Source organism: the organism of the source record quoted next, unplaced genomic scaffold (genome assembly GCF_019419815.1).
Source record: "Pyrus x bretschneideri cultivar Hongxiangsu unplaced genomic scaffold, Pyrus_bretschneideri_v1 Contig78, whole genome shotgun sequence".
Taxonomy (NCBI): domain Eukaryota; kingdom Viridiplantae; phylum Streptophyta; class Magnoliopsida; order Rosales; family Rosaceae; genus Pyrus; species Pyrus x bretschneideri.
Window position 1 is genome coordinate 1470594 of NW_025999818.1, and position 7792 is coordinate 1478385.

Sequence of the window (7792 nt, forward strand, 5' to 3'; positions counted from 1 at the left end):
TTATTTTTTTACTTTTTAGTTTTGTAAACATTTTTTTTATTATTGATTGAATTTTTTCTGATGAATATTGTAACGTATCTTATTTGTATATCCCATAAGATTTAATTACGTATCCATTTTTTCTTAGATTTTGGCTAATTTAGCACATATGCATTGATAATTATACCTCAAATTAATTTGCAGATAAATGGAAGTGTTGAGGAAGGATAAACTGAGATTGGTGAGCGATGATGCAATTGGAGTAGCATATAATTTAACAATTGAACATTAGACGACCAAAGTGAAATACATTGCTCGCCATTTTATCAAAAAAATTTAGCCTTCAGACGGATTGGTAACGCAATTTGAGAAATATAAAATTGAAAAAAATATAAAACTAAACGACAAAAGTGAAACATGACATGCACTACATATTTAAGCTAGATATCCACAAGGCACTCTTGATTATTGATGTTTGCAACTAGACAACTCATCACCAAAGCAGCGAGCATGGTTTGTTGGCCATGAAAACCTCAACTTGTAGTACTACGTTTGTGCCACGAGCACATGTTTGCTGTTGACAATTTGTTTTGCATTAATCGCTCTAATTTCAATAGTAATGCCAAGAGCTATTCAATTTCCAACGCTTATTTGCATGAACGTCTAACTGGCATATGTGGGTCCATCTCATAAATATCCATAAAAAAGATCACGATTAGTGTATTAGCCAAATTTTTCTGTCACAAATACCCTAATCATCAACTTTTGGTCACGTTCTTTTGTGTCAAAGATACCATTGTCAAACGGTTAAACGCAGCCCTATGTATATGTATACATGTTAGAAAACTAGAAATCCTAAATCCCACACTTATTTATAAAAAAGCAAAGCGTGTTTGTTGGCCATCTTTTTCTGTCTTTCAACTTAGAAATTCGTCGTCCTAAGATTTGATTGTGTCCATATATATACTGTTCTTAAAGTGTCTTTTACTTGCTTTGACTAAGAGGATGCGATGTTATTGACCATCATTCCAGTATTTTCCTTCATCAGAAATCATGTGAGATTTTCTCTAGATCTTGCGTCAAAGGACACAAAAATGTGTTTACTTTTGTATTCAAAGTAAAGATATTTCCTATAGGAATATGGAGTGATGGACCCACATACGCAGGCTCTTTATTCAAATAAATTTTTATTTTTGGATAAAAATAGCGATTAGTTATAATGCCAACTACACGTTGAATTTCAATTATCTAAACATCTATTTCGTTAGTCTCGATTCATAGATCATCTTTGCAAAAATTCAATTAAATCTGAAACCGTTTGCCTACTTAATTATCACGATGAAATTTCAATATTTCTTAGAAAACAAAGTGTGCATCAATTCCTTTAAACTCAATTAGACGCCTCAATTATTTTCAATTTGGCTAATATATTGCAAAGATGATCTATGGATGCAACTTGAAAAAAAAAAAAACGATTAAGATAATTGAAATTTGATGTGGCTTGAACCCCACAACTAATTGCTATTTTTATAAATTAAAAAAAAAATAAAAATTCTTCCCTTAAAAGCTTCCATTACACACACACGCACACACGCATATATGCAAGGCAGCATTATAGTTTTACAACTTTCACTTGGGAGTTGGGACTACCCTTGGGTTCTTAGTCAAACAAACAAATAAAATATAACACAAGCTAAGACTGTCATATTTATGTATGAAAATTAAGTGATATCTATAGGACATAATATTGCAGTAATGGATATATAATACCAAATGTATGTAACATATTACAATTGAATAAAATGAATGTGCCAATTTAAGATGATCGCAATGGAAAGGAAAACAAAGAAAAATTAAAATTCGAATCAAACTTAAAAGAGTTTAACATGTTATGTTATCTAATTGTTAATGATCATATACATACGATATATAAATTAAAACTTAGCCTAATTACAAAGTGTTACGAACACTCGCGGATCCATTGAGGGGCATGGGGGTCATGTGACCTCCCGAACTTTGGTGAATCTCTATAGATGACATGGTGCTGACCTTTTGAATGTTGAAGTTGTCTTTCATACATGTCCTCCAACAACTTGGTAAAATGCCTCAAAGAGGAGTTACCGTTCTTTTTATTTTATTAAAAACATTAACTTGGCCATTATATTATTGATATGCGTTCAAGTAGTGAATCTTCTTTGAAAGGAATTGATAGTCTTGCAAAAAAATGGTGGAGAGTGGAAACGGGGAAGAACAAAGTATTTAACTCTGTGTATTTGCTGCTTACATTGGCTTTGATTTTACCAGTTGCTACTGTTTTAGTAGAAAGAGCCTTTTCCGATATGAACATTGTGAAAAACTTATTGCGTAACCGAATGAGAGGATCAATAGTTGATTAACAACATGATTGTTTATACTGAGAGCAATGTTTTTTTCTTTAATTGATAATGAAGTTATAATGCAGCGTTTTGAAAATATGAAAACTTGTCGTGGACAATTATAACTCATATTGTTCTTTATTCTATAAATTATGAACAATAGAATTATGGTTTAATTTTTAAAGTTATTATATTTGTAATAAATGTTTATGAACTTTTAATGACCTTTCAAATATTTTTTATGGATCCCCCACTTAGAAAATCCTTGAGCCATGTCGGAAACATGGTCAAGAGATGAAAAAACAGCTTGCAATTGCATGAATGTTCGTGTGGAAGAGTGACTTTATTTCAAATCAGATTTTGAAACTTCTCTTTAGACAGCATATATGCTTTTACCAACTTACGCATGACCTGATATGATCCCGTAACACTTCACGCATGATCTTATGATCCTACGTTTGTCATGACGTGGGTCCCACTTGCACTTCTCAATAAAAATTCTCGTAGCACGGATGCACTTCTCTGCATGCTAGAATACACGGTTCTAACTTCTATAGCATGCATACGTCAAAACCCGGGCTATTGGCAAGCGAGCACAAAGGTGGAGCTCCCAATCTCTGTTCGAACTCCCGTGTATATATTGGTTGAAGTTATCGACTCTGTTTTGGTGTATAGTTTGACATGAGCAATGCCGACCATGGACAGTGCGAGGTGTGCGCATGCACAAGCCCCAGAAAATCAGGGGCCTCCGAAAAATGATTTTGGTCCAAGAGCTATTATAATGTAATAGGCCAATGTGCTGAAAATGTGTGTTTCCTTTTGCGTTAAATGGTCCAACCTAATATTTAGGTCTCGTTTGGCAGCTTATATATGGATTAGATAGAATATCTAATATGAATCCAATTGTTTGGTGCAGTTATATACTAAATAGTACCCAGATTATTAAGCTAACTCACCTATTTTATATGGCTTACGATGTAGAACTTATACACCCCAAAACTTATGTATTAATAGTTGGGTAGGAAAAATATGCTCGCTATCTCCGCCCCTCTCTCACGAATCTAGCCTGGTCTGGGTTCTTGTTGCCGTCGTTCTTGTTGTTGTTGTTGTTGTTCTCTTTGTCTCAATCAGATTCACGCTGCCCTTATCTTCCTTCTCCATTCAAACCTTCAAATCACCCTTCCTCATCTTCTTTTCCAACCCAAGAAAACATGCATGCAGCATGCTGAATATTTTTTTCTGGGACCAGAATGGAAAACAAAAAATGGTTCTTTTCACTTCTGTTGTGCAAACATTAAGTATTTCCTGTAAAGCATAAATCACGTTGTTTCATAAGTCTCCCATAAGAAGAGATGTAGCAAATTAAAAGCCACGTTGAATATGGAGTGTCGTGGCCACAACGTACTCTATAAGAAATAAGAATTCTGGAGACAAATGAAATCAACTTCTATATCTTATCTTATTCTTAGTGGCCTCAATAATGAACACATCCTATACTTTCTTCTTCGATTATTTATTTATGAGAATGTTTTTTGGTATGGACCTACGAATTAAACAATATGATAAACTCGATATCAACCATGTTGATGAATGAGATAATATGAAAGTATCATATATGATGGTATGAGATTTTATCCAAAAACTTTGACAAAATTAAATACAACTTGTATTTAGGGGTTTCACTACTAGTTGGTTGCGAGTTGTAATTTTGTTTGGAGAAGAATGATTATTCAGAAATCTCTAGAATATGGTTTAACTTGGTCTCGAGCAGGTTATTTCTTTGACACGTCTCTACTTGATTGACTAGGCTTGAATTCGCTTCCTTAAATTGGACTTTCAAAAAACAGTGTTAGCTCCAATGTATTGAATAGTTGATTGGACTTTCAAAAAGTTTCATCATGGTATTTTGTATATACCCATGCCCATTAGACCGAACAATCGATTATACTGGGGACAATATAGTTTTTCAAACTACCCACAAATTGAACAAGTGAATATCTGCAACTTTTTAGGATTCAGATGTTAGTTTTTTCTCAAAAAAACACGAAATTCAGACATTTCTCTTGAACCATCCGACTAAGGTGAGCGCACTTTCTATATTGATTAGTAGTAAGTTGCTAGACCAATTCTAAAACTCTAATAAACCATGTTACTTATAACACATATTAACATGATGTGGCTTCATGACCGATCACACACATAAACTAGTGTGGCTTGATTCCTTTGTGTGTTTTAGTGATGCAACAATTAATCTTTTGCTGAAACTAGGTGGAATGCGCTCCACGTGCGCGATAGGAAAGAACGCAAAACTTTCATTCTCGCAACCTACGGTTCTCTGATAGCGCCGGAACTTCATCCGTGCAGAACGGAGGCAAGCAAAAGCAAGTGCGACCTAGGATCTCTCAGCGGTATGAGATTATTATGTCAACAAGGCGATGATTTCTGGAGTATGCTGTGATAAATCATGTCAAATCTGTTTGAGGGTCATAGGGAAAATTCTTGTCCATGGGCTTTTGCCATGGTTTCAGATTCCGCTCCTCTTCCCCGAAATTCGAATCCACCATCTATGAAGGCTAGGAGCTTTGCGTCAATTGTCTCATATTCTACTGAGCGTGTTAGCATGAGTCAACTCCCAATTCCCATCATACGCGGCGACCAAATTTTCGTTAAATTAGCGAAGATTTGTACCAACAACAATTGCAATCCTTCCGTACCAATTTTATTGGTCGTTTATTGTTGCGCAAGGGCACAGCCCCTTTAAAGACTGCGGAGCTCAAATCATCCCTTGAGGCTTTATGGAGGCCAGTCGCGCCATGGCTTTTTGTCCCGCTCGGGAAGGGTTATTTTGATATCCATTTCAATACTGAAGATGACAAGAGGAGGATATGGGGATGTGGAACTTGCACGTTACCGAATGGAATTTTTCGTTTATCAGAATGGCAACAAGATTTTAATCCAAATAACATTGCACCTCCTACACATGCTCAAGTTTGGATTCGAATATATGGGCTTAGCTAGGATTATGGGCATCCACGCCACCTTCTTGAAATTGCAAGGGGAGTGGGTCTAGGTGAGCGTGAAGGTCATAGTTTTCCCATTGATATAGTTTATGAAAAATTGCCTGACAAATGTAACCATTGTGGAATCTTGGGACATACCGTTGATCGTTGCCGTCATCTTAAGAAGAAAAATGTGGCAATGGATTCCCAACCTTCTCTAGCAGCAGGACGAAAGGTAAATAACAAAACAGAGTGTCTTGTTATTCAAGACCCAAAAAGAAATGAATGTGTTGATCTGATAGTTGTTAATAAGATGCAACCTATTGAAGTGGTAAATCATGTCCATTCATCCTCTCCAATGGAGTTGAACTCTCCTCTTGTTCAGCAACCGGACAATCAACTCGCATGTATAACAAATGAAATAATTGAATCAGTGGCCAATGAGATCATCAATTTAGGGGCTGATTTAGTGGTGAATGAGCCAATGGAAGTGACTAAGCCAACTGTAGGTGCTTTGATTAGTAAGCCAACTGGGAAAGCATTGCAGAATAAGCAACGAAAAAATGTAGTTGGGGATGACTCGGAGTCTGACAAGGCTATCACCCCTCTTTCTCAACGTTTTGAAGTTAATTATGGCGATTTGGGTACTAATGTTGGTCAGCTTGTGTGCCATCATTCCTTTCCTAATTCTTCTGATCTTCAAGAAGGTGCTAAAATTTGTGATATTGTTAATGAAGACGGAATGACTTTAGTTCTTTCGAAATCCCAAAAAGCAAAGGTGAGGAAAAAGATTAGAGATGGGATTATTTCTAAAGAAGTCAGGGAACCCTATCCAACCCGCTCTAGGGTCCCCACATAACGACTTGATTTATGAAGATTCTTTTTTGGAATGCCCGAGGAATGGGGAATGCTCCCACGAAACGGGTTCTAAGAAGAATGGTTCAACATCACCGTCCATGTTTAATCGGTATTTTTGAATCTTTTATTCAATTAAATTCTATTAAATTGTCTTTTTGGCGATCTTTACACTTGTTTTCAGTTACGGTTAATGACAGGGGTGACCTACAGCCAAATATTCAATTGCTTTGTGAGCAAGCCATCCAGCCTTCTATTTTATTGGCAACCGCTCAACAAATCACTATTTCTTGTACCTTGAATTCTGTCAGTTGTGTTATCACTTGGGTTTATGCAAAAACAACAATTATTAAGGCGTCAGTTGTGGCAAGACATGCGATTTATCAAATCCTCTTTTGTTAATGGTCCATGACTAGTTCTAGGGGATTTTAATTGTGTTTTAGGCTCTCATGAAAAAAAGGGTGGGGTTTTACCCAAGACTACTTCTTGTTCTGATTTTCAAGAGATGTCTTCAGCTTGTGATTTGCTTTATTTACCCACAAAAGGATTGCCATACACTTGGACGAATAGAAGAGGAATAAAAAAATCAAGTGGAAATGAGATTGGATCGTTGCCTTTGTAACTGTTAGTGGATTGATGCGTGGTCTTTGTTGGAATGTTCCACTTTACCCCGTATATCTTCTTATTACTGTCCTCTTCTTGTTTCTTTCTCAAAGTTATCAATCACTCCAAAGGCTCCGTTTTGGTTTCATAGTATGTGGTTGGATCATGATTTTTTTTTCCCCTAGTTGAGGACGTTTGGAAGTCTTCTAAGTTTTATGGTTGTCCAATGTATGTGCTTGGTGCCAAGCTTCGTGTGCTTAAGTCTCGCATAAAAGTTTGGAAACAAGTCGGTTTTCGGGGATGTTAATATGAATGTTGATAGAGTTTTCGATGCTTTGGATGAAATTCAAAAGGAAATTTCCAGCTTGGGTCCTTCAGAAGAAAGGTTTACAAAGGAGGATAATGCTTCTTTGTGTGTGCAAAGAGATCTTATTGCACAAGAAAAATTTTATCGTGACAAGTCTCACATTAAATGACTTTCTGAAGGGGATAATAATACCTCCTTTTTCCATTCCATGGTTAAAATCAGGAAACTTCATTAGTCACTGGCAGTTATGAGATATGGTAATAGGGTTCTTGATAATCAAATGGATATTAGTCAGCATGTTGTTACCTATTTTCAAGATCTTTTTTCTGCAAATAGTTCTGTGATGGACACTGGTTTGGTTGCTTGCACTATTCCCAATGTAGTCACTGCAACAAAAAATGAGTCTTTATTAGCAATTCCAACTCCTGATGAAATTTTTGAAACTTTAAAGTCTATGGACCATTCTAGTTCCTCGGGTCCATATGGTTTTGGTGGGTCTTTCTATTTTATGTGTTGGTCTATTATGGGTAATGACGTGGTTCAAGCAATGCAAAGTTTTTTCTCTCAAGGGAATATTCCGCCTCACTTCAATTCTAACTTAATGATTTTAATTCCAAAGGTGGATGGAGCGAATTCGATGAATCATCTTCATCCTATTGCGTTGGCTAATTTTT